Source organism: Oxyura jamaicensis, chromosome 11 (assembly GCF_011077185.1).
Source record: "Oxyura jamaicensis isolate SHBP4307 breed ruddy duck chromosome 11, BPBGC_Ojam_1.0, whole genome shotgun sequence".
Classification (NCBI taxonomy): domain Eukaryota; kingdom Metazoa; phylum Chordata; class Aves; order Anseriformes; family Anatidae; genus Oxyura; species Oxyura jamaicensis.
In genome coordinates, this window is record NC_048903.1 from 18,765,948 (window position 1) to 18,780,508 (window position 14,561).

General features: G+C 61.6%; 1 long non-coding RNA gene across 1 annotated transcript; it reads right to left on the minus strand.

The window, feature by feature from the left end:
• Positions 1–887: 887 nt before the first annotated feature.
• Positions 888–9,591, minus strand: LOC118172788. The gene is made up of 3 exons (XR_004753860.1): positions 9,551–9,591; positions 3,598–3,697; positions 888–1,034 (listed from the first exon to the last, which is right to left on the minus strand). It is a non-coding gene; the product is annotated as an uncharacterized LOC118172788 (long non-coding RNA).
• Between the last annotated feature and the right edge of the window lie 4,970 nt (positions 9,592–14,561).

Consider the following 14,561-nt stretch of genomic DNA (forward strand, 5'->3'; position numbering starts at 1 on the left):
GCCGAAGGCAAGATGTTTATGGCCCTGGCTGGAAGCCCTTCTGAGAAACCCATCGCCGTGATTTACGGCGCTTCCGATGGATACGAACCCGCTCCTCTCCCACTGACCAGCCCCTCCGAAAGCATCTGCCAGGCGTCAAAGGCGGAGGGGCGCGCGCGGCCGCGGGAGGGGAGACGCCAGGGGCACCACATCCCTGCAGGGCTGTGGGAGCCACCCGGGGCTTTTCTCTTGGGGGGAGTAAAGGTAAAAAGGCAGCGCCGGGGCCCCTGTGCCTGCAAAATCATCCTGCTGTGTTTGGGGTTGGTGGTGTTGGGGGGGGGGGGAGCGTGGCTTTTCCAGCTCTCAGGGTCCTCTGGGGTGGGGATGCTGCTCCCAAGGGGCGGTGCTGCACGGCAGCATCCGAGCTGCAGGCTGGGCAGCAAAACCCCACGGAAATGGGATTTTTGCCTCTCCGAGCCCTGGGTATGGCCGGAGGGGGGCAAAGATGCCACGTCTGAGCTGGGTCTGAGCACCCCGCGGGTGAACCCACCAGCACCTCGGCATGGAGAGGGGGTCAGCACCTCGTGCAAGGCTGGGGGGAGACCCGAGCACCGCGCCCTGCACCCGTCAGGGCCCCCCGCATTTGGCATTGACATGTTGTCCTGCTTCATTAATTAATTGGGCAAGGCTGATTAATTAATTGGGCAAGGCTGCGTGACCCCAGGGGTTTTCTCCAGCCCACGCAGCTTTCCTGATGCCCCACGTGCAGTTTTTTTTTTGGGGGGGACCCCTAGCTGCGGGTCAGGGGACGCACCAGTCCCCATGCCAGCCCCTAACCCCATGAGCAGCTCTGGGATCCCCCCAAGCTGTGAATTCCCCCCCCCACCCCCCCCACTGGGACCCCCCGGGGCAGCCAAGCTGGGGGGGCTCCTCCTTGCCCCCCATCCCCGACCCCTTTTGCTGCTCCAGCCCCACAAGGTTGCAAATCCTGCCCGGCGGAGGCCAGGAAATGCAAATGGGGAGGCTGCCCAGGCAAACAGCTCCTCTTCCAAGCCCTGAAGAGACAAAAAAAAAAAAAAAACACCCCCCCAAAAAAAAAAAAAAAAGGAAAAAAAAAAAAGAAACCACACATGCATGGAAAAAGCCGGATCCCACAGGAATCGCAGAGGCAGATCCCATCCCCGCTCCACCCCGGGCTCAGCGGAGGAGCGAGCTTCCCGCTCGGTATCTCGTGATATCGGCGATACCCCGGGGTGCTCAGCACCCCCCCAGCACCCCCACGCTCAGCATCGTGCCCGGACCAAGGGCACCCAGCGAGGCGCGCGCAGCCCCCACGCCAAGGACCCGGGCGGCCTCACCTCTGCGCCAGGGCAGGGGGTTTGGAGCCGGGTTCCAGGAACGCAACCAGCTCCTGCGCCATAAAATGATGGACTGAGAGAAGCTGGGAAGACTCCCGGGGGCCTCCAAGGCGGCCCCGGCGTGGCCTTTGAGCAGTAAATGGCCGCGTTCCCCCCCCCCCCCGCCAGCCCTGCTTTCCCAGCACTCAGATCATTAAACATGCATGCGTTTCCACCGCCGCTTTACGAAACTGATAAGTCAGATTTTCTCTTTTTCGGGGGGGGGGGGGGGAAAGGGGGGCAGCGGGGAATAAAAAAAACACCCCCAGGCAAGGAAGGAGAGCAAAGCCCCGCGCCCGGCCCCCCGCCTGCCGCGATTTATGAATGAAAACACGCTCTGCCTTGGCACCGCGAATTTCCTCGATGCACGCGGGCAAGGAGGGGGGGAAATCCTGGAATTATGAGGCTCCAGCACCAATTAGGGCTGTTTACATTGACGTAAAGTCTGGGTGAAGTCCCCACCCCTGCTCCGAGCATATTTATGAAATTACTCCTGCTGACACTGACAAATGCAGAAGGGAAAGTCCCGGAGCGCTCGGATCCAGCCCGGCGCTGCGTGGGGATTTTCAAAGCGGCGCTGTGTCGCAGCAGGGAGACCGCCAGCACCTAGAGAATTCAGCCCAGGGATCCCCCCCACCCTCACCCCAGCCATGGAAAAAGCCCCCAGACCCCCAGCCAGCCTCCTCATTATTTTTTTTTTTAAGGGGTGCAGGGAATGGGCGGCATCTCCCCGGCTGCTCAGGTCTCCTGGAGGAGCAGGGAGAATGATGCACGGGCAGCAAAAACTCTCAAAATCTGGGTATTTCCACAATTTAAGGCAGCCCAGCAGTTTGGGGACCTCAGGCCACCATCACCAGCGGGGGGGGGGGGGGTGTTTGGGTGCCCCCCCCACACACCCCTTGGGTGCGCTCAGCATCTCACCATGCCCCAAAATAGTGGGGATCCTTCGGGGTGCTCAGCCCAAGCCCCGGAGCCCTGGTTAAAGCTGAGCATCCCCACTAAGGGCTCCTGGAGCAGGATGAGGACACGGAGAGGTGCCAGAGGTGCTTGCAGGGGGGCAGAGGCCACCACCAGGGAGGTGCCAGGGGCTGACAGCCCCCTTGGCACAGGGGGCCTGGATGCGCCAAGCCCTGTGGTGAGCGGAGAGCTGCTCTTCTCAGCAGAGAATAATGCACACGAAGGTGGTTGTGAACAATTCCTCCTCCGATTCCTCCTCCAAATGAGCTGAAATCCCCCAGGGAAGGAGAGCCAAGCGTGGAGGCAGGCAGGTCGATGCAAAGCGCTGCGCGCCGCCAGGGAGAGGAGAAACCAAAAGGGAAGCAAAGGCGATGGGAGAGGAGGGCTGGGGCTGAGCAGAGCTGCAGAGCCCGGCACAGGAGCGCGAGGGCAGGCAGGGAAAGGAGGAGAAACCCTTGGGGGTCCTGACCAAGGAACTGCAGGAGCATGAAGAATTCAGGAAGGGGAGAGACCGCGCAGCGCGTTCCCAAGGGGGCAGCCCATGGGGACACAAGGGCAGCAAATATTTCACTTCGGTTCCCCAGACACAGCTCGATGCTAACCTGGGGAACTCCTTGCTGCTGTGTAGCATCAAAGCTGGGAGCTCAGCAGGATCAAAAGCATGGGCTGGGTCCTTCTCCAGCAAGAAAATACCCACTGGGAAGTTACAACAACAGCAAGAGCATCAGGTGGGCACGTTGACTGTGATAAAAACATGAAGAGAAGAAAACTCAGGCTGCCAAACCACAATTATGACAGATTTTGAAGGTAAATTTTCCCTACTGCCGTGCTGATGCATAACTTGCTGGGGAAAAAAAGCGGGTTTGCTGGATGCAGGAGGAATACCAGCAGCAGGGCAGGTTCCTTGCTGCAGCGCACGGGCGGTGCTCAGCGGCGCAGCACCCAGGCGGCTCCGGACGTGACAGCCCCAGCATCACCTTACGTACGGCACGGAGCTCTCGTTTGTTAACAGATTACGGGGCAGGAATTATTTAACGCGGGCTGCAAAACGACACGCTGCCCATCTGGCAACGCCGCTCCCTTCCCGCTAAGGTGGCGAGCCGCCCGCTGCCTCCACCACGCTGAAACCAGCAGAGAGGGGGAACAACGGGAACCGTCCCCCCCCCCCCACCGCAACGCTCTGAAGACGCAGCAAAAAGCAGAACTTTCAGAAGCTGAACTAAAAACGGAAAGTCCCCTTTCCTCTCCCCGGCATTATTTTTACCTGCGGTCCCAGCTCGGGGACGGCGCTGCCTTTTCAAAGGCTCGAGCCTCAGCTCGAGCTTAAAAAGCAGGAAAAAGGCTCAGCAGTGCCCGCGAGCTTTCTGGGGGTGAAAACAGAGCAGGGATGAGTCACGTCAATGGCACCGGGAGATAATTCCCCGAGACAGGCCACGGGCACCCTCCCGGGGCTGGAGGAGCTGAGCGCATCGCAGCTGCAGAGCCTCGCCGGAGGCTTTTGCTGCAGGAAAGCTCTGTGTGCTTTTACTTACCCCGGGTGAAATAACGCAGAGCTTTCACAGCAGCAAAACAAGCCTCGAGCAGGGAAAACAGCTCCATCCATCACCTTCCTCGGCGCATCCACCGGGGTGCCCTCCGGTGCGCGCTCACGGCAGACGAGCGGCTGCCATGGGGCAAAGATCCCCCCGTGGGGACAGAAAGGGACAGCGAGGGAGGCCTGGGAGCCAGGGGCTGGGATGTGGGGAGGCCAGGATGCTGACATCTGCCTGACAGGGCTCTGAGCCGGGGTGCTGGGCATTCCCAGAACAATAAAGCCGTGGGGTGGGGGGAATAAAAAAAAAATCACCAGCCCTTTTGTCTTGCAGGCAAGCGGCTGGAAGAGTTCCTGTTCCAGCGATTATATCAGCGCTGCTGCGGCTCTGTGCTCATTATACGGGGGGGTGAGCTCAGCCCGTGGTTCCCTCCTTTCCTTTTTCCCCTAAATAATTCAAAATAAAGAAGTGCAGGGAGGGAAGCAAGCCCCGATGCCAGCAGCTTCCCTGCTCCCGGCGCACGTGCCCCGAGCAGTTCCCCATGGGGCCGAGCCCCTGCCTGAATTCAGGCACCAATATTTCTGTAGGGTGTCCACCTGCAGGCCCTGCCCCATCCCAGATCTGCAGTGAGCTGGGGCTGCAGGTGCTGAGCATCATCCTGCCTGGCACTGCTGAACCGCAGGGAGCCACCTTGGTCCCCAAAACACGCACACCGAGCCCCTGTCCCCATCTGTCCGGCACCCCTGGTCCCCTACAGCAGCATTTTGCGATGCCAGCCCCATATCCGGAGGGCTCAGCACCACCACGGAGGTGTTCTGCCACCACCAGGCTGGCTGTGCCAGGAGGCCTGCATGGCTCGAAGGGCGCAGCACCCCGCAGCTGCCGCACCTTTGTGCTCACGTGGAGAAAAGGAGGATTCCTGCCTCTAAAAGACCTGAAAAGTTCGGTTGCGCAGGGGATCAGCTGGCCCCAGGAGACCCCAGCATCGCCCCGAGCCCAGGCCCAAGTCCCAGCACCCGCAGCAGGCATGCACAGCCGCATCCTGCTCCACCACGGCTCTCTTGTCCCCTGGGATTCTCCTCGGCAGCTTTTTATCCCCCGGTTTAATGCTTTTCTCACCCCTTCCCCACCCAGGAGGGCTCCACAGATCCCACCTTCCTCCCGCCAAGCGTATCCGGGCTCAGGGCAGAGGGTGCTGGCTCTGCAGCACCGATCCTGTTCCAGCCCCCCTGTGGAAACCAAAGCTGAGCCGCCCGCCCCAGCTCCTCTGCCAGCACCAGACAGGGACTCCTTGTTCTGCCGGGAGGTAAATCACCGCCTCTGCCCGCAGACACCCGGACCCTGCACACCGTGCGGCTTCCGCGCCTCCCTTGGCTTCAGCACCTCCCTTCTCAGCCCATGTGTGCTGCTGTGAGCCCCCCCGCTGGCTCCGGGCAGACCCCCAGGGACACCAGCACAGAGCCAGGACACAAACAGCTCCCACCAAGCATCCTCGGGGCAGCACTTCCATGAGATATCCATCCTCTTTGGGTACCCCTGCTGGGACCTCCTCAGGGGGGTGGCGAGAGCAATCTGTGCCACCCTCAGCTTTCCCAGCCCATACCCACGGCCCCTTCCTCCGCAGCCTGATCCCTGCTGTCTTCTGCTGACTCCACGAAGAGCAGATGGCTGCAGGAGCAGCACAGACGGCACCGGCTCCATCTCCAACCTCCCCACCGCAGGCATCGCTGCGCCCCCGAGCAGTGCCGTGGGCACGGATGCGTTTTTTCCCCCTCCTCTCCACAAGCACCGAGGGCTGCCACAGGGTTTTGCTGCCCTTTTCCCTATCTACAGGGGGGTTTTCAGAGCTCTTTTCCCCCTCCCCTGCCCCGTGCCCCTGGTTTATGACCCGGGCGGGTTTTGTGAATGGGCTATTGTAACAGGAGCGGGGAGAGGGAAGGGAGCAGATGGGAGCACTCTGGCCCTGGGCGCAGCAGCCCCATGCGCTGAGCGATGCAGCCAGGTGCTAAAGGCCAGCCTGGCTCGAAGGTTACCCCGAGCCGAGAAACACGAGAGGCAGAAGACCTCGCAGAAGGGCAGAACCCATCCTCACAGCCCCATCCTCACAGCCCCTCGCCACCCCAGCCCCGAGGGTCTCCGCCATGAGCAGCCCCCCTTCGGTTCGCTCCACGAGGGGCTGCTTGCTCCCGTTCTGCTGGCTCCCCAGGAGCAGCACCCCCCATGCTTTCTGCTTTCCAGGGCAGGAGCAGCCCGAACCGCCCTCCTCGGGCAGCCGTTCAATTCCTCCTGCACTTCACAGAAACCCGGAGCCCAAACACGGAGCCGTTCTGGCACCCGTTCCTGGCCGCCAGCGCCTCCGAGCCTGCCCTCACCCAGCCGCAGGGCACCGAACCCAGCAGGGAGCCGAGGGGGGGGGGGTGAGGGCAGATACAGGCTTGCACCCTCATGGCCGGATCCTGAATGCTGCAGTGGTGCAGGCACAAGGGGGTATCACCACCCCCAGCACCCCTACAACCATTTTGGGGCAGGGGAGGTGATGGGGGTCCGGCAGGGCCCCCCCGGCAGCAGCCCCCAGGACATACACACGCACACACATTCCAGCGGCTTTACCCCTCGGAGTCGCAGCGGCTGGAGAATTCCAGCTATTCCGGCATCTTTATCTTTTTTGGCTACAATTACTCCTTGGGCCACGTTATAAATTAAAAGCCGCTTCGCTTTCAACCCCCTCCGAGCCGCACCTTTTCACCTCCTTCCCCGGGCAGGCACGGGGGGGCTGCTCCTGGCCCCAGAGGTCTGCCACAGAGCTCCCCCCCCCTCTCCCCGTGCCGAGCGGTGCCAACAAAGGCTCCTTGCAGCAGGAGCTTGTCACTGCTGATGGATGACGTGGCTGGAGCCAGCGCCGGGCTGCGGCTGAGCACGGCTCGGCCACCTGGATGGCACCGGCGTGTGCCTGGGGACAACCCGGGGGTCCTGATCCACGAGGGAAAAGCCCCCCCCCGGCTCGCAGGTGAGGGTCCGTGGGGACACAGGTGTCACAGGGCCATGCCCAGCCCCGTGCTGGTGACCCAGGGGTTCGGCCAGCGGCAGCGGGATGACAGACAGGCAGCTCGGGTGGCTGAGCTCGGGGAAATAATTCTCTCCATCCTATGTGGCTTCCTACAGAAGGTATCAGTGCTGCTCTTGATTAGAGAAAAGCTTCCCATATTACAGGCTTTTGGCTCCGGGGAGGAACAAGTTGGCCAATTGCAATTATTAAGACATTTAAAGTGCATTTAACCCAGGAGCCCTTATTTTCCCCTTTCAATGTAACCACTAATTCCTCCTAAATGGGCTGCTCCGCGCTCCCGACCAGACAAAGGATTTAATGTTTGACTGGAGAGCTTATGGCACAGGGCGCTGAGAGCGGCGGAGGGGAGCGAAACGCAAGGCTGGTGCGGCCCCCGAGGGGAAACCCAAAGGGGACAAGGCCTGGGGGGTCCAAGCAGCCATGTGGGACATGCCCCATTGAGCCACTGTCCCCCTGGATGGTGTCCCAGCACCATGGGGTGACCCCAAGCCACGTCTGGGTGGGCAGCGAGCTGCTGGAGCCCAAGGAGCTCATCCAAGGGGCACCAGCCCCTGCCACCATGGCTCGGGGGCAGCCCCGGGATGGCCCACGAGCTTTGTTCTCCCTTCCAGGGCTGGGGTTTTATTTGCCTCTTTGCTAGCTGCTGCTGGATCCCCCTCCGGCAAAAAGCCACCGCGGATGCTCAACCCCGGGCTGGAGGCAGTGGATTCGTAGCGGGGACCAACCCGGGGTCTTCGTCTGCAAAAACATCGTCACTTCCCCGCGAGGCGACCACCGAGGAGGCCTCGCCAAGCGGTCCTGAGCCAAAGAAAGTCACCGTGCTGGAAGCAGCCCGGCCTCATCCTGCCCCAGGCACATTTCCAGCCCCGGGTGGGCACCGGCAGCACCCCGCGGGCTGGGCTCGCTCCGAGCATCGCTTCCCCCATGCCCCAAAAGATTTATCACCTCCAAAGGGCTCCGAGCCCCCCGGCGGGGCGCCCAGCTGCTGGCACACATTTCTTCGCACTTAATTCCTCCCCGAGAGAGGGGGGGGGGGGGGGGCTCTCGGAGGAAGCCTCGCCAAGCCCCAGCTCGCCTCCGGGCTCCCATTCCCAGCTGAAGCCCGGCCCCGATGGGTAAAACAGATGTGGCAGCAGATGCTAAAGTCATCGGGGAGGGGGGGGAAGAGCAGCCAAAAAAAAGAGCCGAGCGGGACGGGGCGAAGGGAAACCAGATTTTTGGCGCAGGGGTAGGCAGGAGGCGGCGGAGCCGTGGCGGAGGCAGAGCCGGTGCGAGCCCGGCTCGGGCTGTGCCGGATCCAGCCCCGCTCCCTGGGGTTTATTTCCCAAACAACAACAACAAATTGGTTGCAGATTCCAGGCCGGGTGGGGAAATAAAAAGAAAATCAAACCCAAATCCTTTGACTGCAGAGATTAAAGGGGATCAGAGGCCAAACACACAGTCAGCACCCAGCTCCTACCACTCACATGACAGAGGCTGCCTCGCACTCGGGCTGTAATTAAGCAGCTGTGTTTTCTTTAAAGCACAATTTAGAGTTTGTTCAAACACCATTTTGGTAGGGTATCACGGGATTTCGGATGAATAGACTTTCAAAAATACAGTTTGCAGGGTGGCCCCTGAATTTGTGACTGGGGAAAGAGGCAGGAAAAGGAGAAAAAAAGAGGCAAGAGGATGTCTGGAAGGGGAAAAAGGAGAGGGGAAAAAGCACAGCAGCGAGGACACATGGAGAGGGTGCTGCCACCCGAAGGGCTCCTTGGTGGAGGATGAGGGGCCACCAGCAGGCACAGGGTTAAGGCTCAGAGCATCCCCTCTATTAGGAGCTGAGCACATTTAATGCTTTAATATTAACCGGAGCATGACAGCAGGATTTCAGCCCGAGCCGCCTCGCCTCCGGCGGGAGCGCACAGCCCTCCGGCTCCCTGGGGAGAACCCGACGCCGAGCCCAGCCATCACAGCAACTGCTCCGAGACGCATGAGCAAGGGTGCCAGCACCCCCCCGGCACAGCCAGCACCCCCCTGGCACAGCCAGCACCCCCCAGGACCCTGACACACACACACACGTGTGTGCACGGCGATGGAGAGCACAACCCCGCTTGCAGCAGGTAGCGCTGCCCGGCTCGGCAGCCAGTCGATAGCTAATTTGAGGCTCAGCCTTTCAACCATTTCCCACTCATCGCGGAAAATGGATCGGGCTCCCCCAGCTGTGGGCAGATCGAAGGGACCCCCCCCCTTGGCTGGGGGGGGCAGGACAGGGGCTGCCAGCCCCCCTCCCCACCCAGCAGTGGCATTAATGGGAAGTCGATGCGATCGCTAACGACCGCGCTGGCTTTGACCTTCAGGAGGGCCAAAGCTCCGAGCTGGTTTGTTAAAAAACTGCAGCTTCAGCCCGCCGGCTGCTCCAGGAGGCTAATTGGGGAGAGGTTTGCAGCTGGAAATTTGGGGGGCTGGTTCAAAGCCAGGCTAGGTTTCAGGCTCCTTGGCACTCGTGCTGCTTCGGTCCCCAAAACGGAGCTGAGCTAGGTGCGACTGCGCCCACCTCGCACTGCTCAGCCCTCCCCAGGGCATCGCGAGCATAAATTGTGCACCCATCCTGCCAGGAGCAATCCCGTGGTCCTCACCTGAAGCCATGCCCACGGGGCTGGAGGACGCACGATGAAGCACACGTTACCAGCAAGACCCTCAGCATCCAGGAGCAGAGCTAGCCCAGGGCACCTCCCCCTGCCATATAACCTGTGGTGGGGTAACGGGGCCCACCTGGGGTCCTGCTGATGGGTGACGATGCCCACCTTGGACCCTATTGTCTGGGACAACGATGCCCACCTGGGACGCCATGGATAGGATCAGGCACAACCCTCACTGACCTCCCCACCGAGGACAAGGAGAGCCCCTGGCCCGTGGGGAAGGACCCCCGCACCCGCTCGCCCCCAAGGGACCCCCACAGCCCCCTCTCGGTCCCAGACCTTGGGGACAGGCGGTTGCAAAGGTCACTGTTGCCCTCTGGTGGCCCAGGGCCGGGGACAGCGGGGACAGCTCTGCTGCGACACCCAGGGCTGGCACAGGGACCCCTCGGGGCATCCAGCGGGCAGAAGGGAAAGGGCGCACAGCAGGCCCCCCCTGCTTTTCCTGGGGGGGGGGGAAAGGCAAAAAATGGGAAAAGGGAGAGCGTGCGGGCCGGAGGGGGTGTGGGGAGGGGGTGGCGTGGCCAACATCATGGCAAGGGGACAAAAATCCGTGTCCCTGTGATGTGCAGGACACGTGCACTGGAGGTGCTGGTGCTCAGCGTGGCTGCCAGCACCTGCAGGCAGTGCTGGATGCTCCTCGTGTTCAGCACCCCTCTGTTCCCCAGCTCATCCCATCTCTCACGTGCAGCCGCTTCTCGGAGCCTGCAGACCCTCAGCCAAGCTGGGGGACACATCCTGCACGGGAAATAAATCAAATCCACCCCCCCGGGGGATGATAACCTCCCTCCTCTGCTCCCGGGCAGCAGCTCTCCGTCCCGACAGGTGCCTCTCTCCTCCAGCCCCTGCTCCGAGCTCGATATTTTCCCTCTCCCAAACAAATCGATACGAAGCGCTCGGAGGCTGCAAACCAAAAGGCAAAGTCCGCAGCTTGCTAAACCCGAAGCTGTAATTGCAGTCGCAGCACGTGGAGCCCTCCCTCTGTCCTAGGATTTGCCCGTCTCAGCCAGAAACCAGCAACCCGCAGGTCCCGGGCTGCAATTCTTGGCTGCTGGCCTGGAAATCTCTAAAACGCATGCAGAGGAGGGATGCTCTGGTGGGCACGGGCGATGATTTGGGATCTATGGGGTGGGGGAGCCCCTTGGGAGCCCGGTTCTGTGGCGGTGGCGTCGGCTGCGGGATGCTGGGGACAGGCAGAGCTGGCAGGGTTCCTGCATCCAGGCCCTATATTGTGCTGGCAAAAGCCTGTCAATAAGCATTAAGAAAGCATCCAGCTCGCTGGGGAAGGGAAAAATCTGTAGGGTTAAGATAAAGACATGATGACAGAGCGAGGCAGAGCGTTATCTCGGGCGCAGTGGAAGGAAACGAGAGCCACACGGGAGGGAGGCGGCGGGCAGGGCTGCTTTCCCTGGGAGAACACGAGTCTGCCGGGCTGAAGGTCGGGAGAGAGCTGCAGCAAATCAGCTTTTAATTGGAAATGAGCACGGCCATCACGCCTGCCCCTGGCTACCTGAGCGATGCTAGCCGGCAGTCCCGCAGCCTTGCTCCCACAGCCGGTACAAAAAAACGGAGCGGGGTTTTTCTCCCGCTGGCACGAAAAACGGCAGCAGAGCCCCCCCCGAGGAGAGCCGAGCAGCCTGCCACCCCGTTACCTCCCAGCAAGAGCGGGAGGTGGAGGGGAAAGATCCTGTTTGGCTTCAGAGCTTAAAGACACATGCAAAAAAAAGCCACAATTTCCTCGAAACTTTGCATCTGCTGGAGCTGTGGGGCTGCTCCGCCAAAGCTGTATTGGATCCATACGTTGCGCCGTGCAACTCGAGCCAAGCTCGCGCTGCGGGAGCCGCAGGGCCTCAGCAGGATAAACCCAGAGCCCGAGAGGTTCCCAGGCAGCCAGAGCCAGGCTGCAGCCTCCTTCCTCCCACAGGTCTTCCTCCCGTGTGCCTCCCATCCAGGGTTTCCAGCCCAGACTGGAACCAGCAGTGCTAGCAGGCCCTGCTGCCTCTCTCCCATTTGTCTCCCCCATGGGGAAGCTCATGGAGAGGCTGGTGGCCAGTGTGGAGAGGTAAAAACCTTGGCGGGTCCTGCGCTCTGATGGCCTCCTGCATGCAGGAGGCGCAGGAGATGCAGGAGGCACAGGAGGTGCAGGAGATGTAGGAGGTTCGGGAACTGCAGGAGATGCAGGAGATGCAGGAGGTACAGGAGGCAGAGGAGATGCAGGAGGTGCAGGAGGTGCAGGAGGTTCGGGAACTGCAGGAGATGCAGGAGATGCAGGAGGTACAGGAGGCAGAGAAGATGCAGGAGGTGCAGGAGGTGCAGGAGGCGCAGGAGATGCAGGAGGTGCAGGAGATGCAGGAGATGCAGGAGGTGCAGGAGGTGCAGGAGATGCAGGAGGTTCAGGAACTGCATGAGATGCAGGAGGTTCAGGAACTGCAGGAGATGCAGGAGGTGCAGCGCCCCGAGCCACGAAGCACCGCGTGGAGCCTCCTCGCCGAGGAGTTAGCCAAAGTGCAGGATTACAGGCAGGCCGAGGTAAGGAGCGGTCGAGACCACAACCCCCTAACAAGGTCCTAAGCAAATCCATCCCAGATGTGGCCCTTCCCATCAGGAAGCAATAAACACGCAGCCGCAATAAAGGGAGCTGCAAGCACTCCGCTGGGGCTGCGCCGCGGTAGCGACTGCTGGCACCAGGAGGGACGTGCGCCCTGCTGCTCTCCCCGTCCCGGGGCAGAAACGTCTGTGTGATGCCCGCCCAGGTCCTTCAAGCCAAGGGCGGATGGATTTTGCCCGAGCTGGTGACACATCTCTGCTTTTCGGCACGTTTTGGGGTGGAAATGGAGGAAAACCCAGCCGTAACATCTCGTGGTGCGTGGTACCTGGAGCTGAGCAGGTCTTTTAGGTGCTCAGCTGGGAGATCAAGCTCTGGACGTGGTCCCAGCGCGCTGCCTGGTCCTGTTTATGCCTTCCTCCTGGGCAGACATCCCCTTCCCTGCGAGACGGAGGTGGCCAAGCCCCTAACATGACACTCACCTACCCAAAGCAGGGCTCCTGTGGCCAGGACCCAGCTCCAAGTGCCGCAAAGCTGGGAGGGCACGGGTGGGACTGGGACCCCCCAGCTGGGCACTGGGTGAGCCAAGCTTTGCTCCAGGAGGATCCAGAAGGAAAAAAATCGCTGCTCCTGGCTTTAGCTGAACGATTTCCTTACCTTGGTGGTGACTAGGGAGATGAGCCCCTGCCTGAAATTGTTTCCTCTGAATTAATATCCCTTTTTTTTTTTTTTCCATCAGTGCCTTTGGCGAGACGTTTTGGCTGCCCACAGGCAGTTCAGAAAGCAGAGCAAAGGTGTGAATGGGTGAGCTGTGCATCTCCCCGGGGTTCAATGGGTTTAAACAAACACCGATTAGCCCTACCCGCGCTGCTTTCCCACACGCAAGTGTCACAGCACCAGCAGAGGCTAACCCACCGTGAGGGGAGGTATTTCTGATTTACACCACGGCCAAGGATCTGTCCCAGGTGTCCCCAGCAGGCAGCACGATGCTCAGGGATCTCCTCCACATGCATCGCCCCTGGGGGACGAGCAGAAGCTGCTCGGCTTCCCCGTGGGAAGGAGGGGAGGGGGACTCATTAAGCAGCTCCGCACCCTGGGATTAATTAATGTGCAAAGCGCCGGGGAGCCCCCGGAGGAGGCAGCAGTCCCCTCGTGTGGGCGCCGGGGGGGGGGGGCGCGCCCGTTGCCAAGGAAGGCCCCATCCCATAGCAGGGACCCCCAGGGCCGGGGAGCACGGGGCTGCAGAGGGATGGAGAGCACTAAGGCGGCTTCAAGGATGCAGGGAGGGTCTCCTTGCCCCCCCTGTGAGGAGGTGCTGGGTGCCAAGCCATGGAGGACACCCCCCACCCTGCCAAGACCTGCGGGACACCTTGACCACCCCCAGCACGAGAAGCTGGAGAGCATCCAGCCGGGAGAGCCCCCTCGGCCAGGCGCTGCCCCATTTAGGTCCCCACGGGGCAAATGGGACCGGACTCGAGGCTTCCCCTCGTTCCTGACCCCCGCAGGGCTCCGTGCCCCCCGGCCCCTGGAGCTCCTCCCAAAGCCGAGCTGAGCCATGCCTGGGGCAGGCTGAGCTCCCCGCAGGCAGCCTTTGCAAGCTGGTGCTTTTTAATCTGGTGGCGCACAAACCGGGCAGCCCTCCAGCCCTCGGAGCTGTTTTGCATTTCGGCTTTGTTGGCTTTTAGCTACCGCATCCAGGGCAGAGGCAGGAGCAAGGCTCCCCGGCCCCACCGGCTCTGCCCCTGCGCCGTCACCTCCAAGCTTTGTGGGTTTCTTAGGGCTTTTGAGCCAGGATCTGTGCAGCACCGGGGTGCCATGACTTCTGGCCACGGTGCTCCACCATCGTCCACCCCGCCGCGGTCCATGGCGCAGCCTCCTTGGGGTCAGATCGTGGTGCTGGAGGAAAAGCACCCTTACTGCCATGGCCCTGAGGCTGCTCCCACCTCTCCGTCCCGTCCCGGTGGGGTGAACGGGGAGGGAACCACGTTCAGCCTCAGCGTCCCCATGCCTTCGAGACGGGCTTTTGGAGCTGCTCGCCCTTCCCCATCCCAGCCTTTGATCCGCCTCCAGCTGCCGGCTCTCCTCGGGGTTTTCTGCCCCGCTTTCTCTCGGCGGGGATTTCCCGGACCACCTGGGAGGAACATTTCTGCCTTTCTGCGTTCCCCCGCGCAGCTCGATCCCGGCGTGGGAGCACGCAGCAGCTCCTGCGCTCGGCCTCGCCTCTGCTCCAAACGGGTGGCTGAGCCATGCGGTGGCATCTCCAACCTCATTAAATTCCCCTCTGTCCCAAATCAGGAGGTCTGAGCGCTGGTGAACCCAACGGCCAGCACGCCACGGGTCACTGGTGGCACCCAGGTGGCAGACGCAGGACACATCACCTCCCCGGACCCATGGCAATAGGAGCTG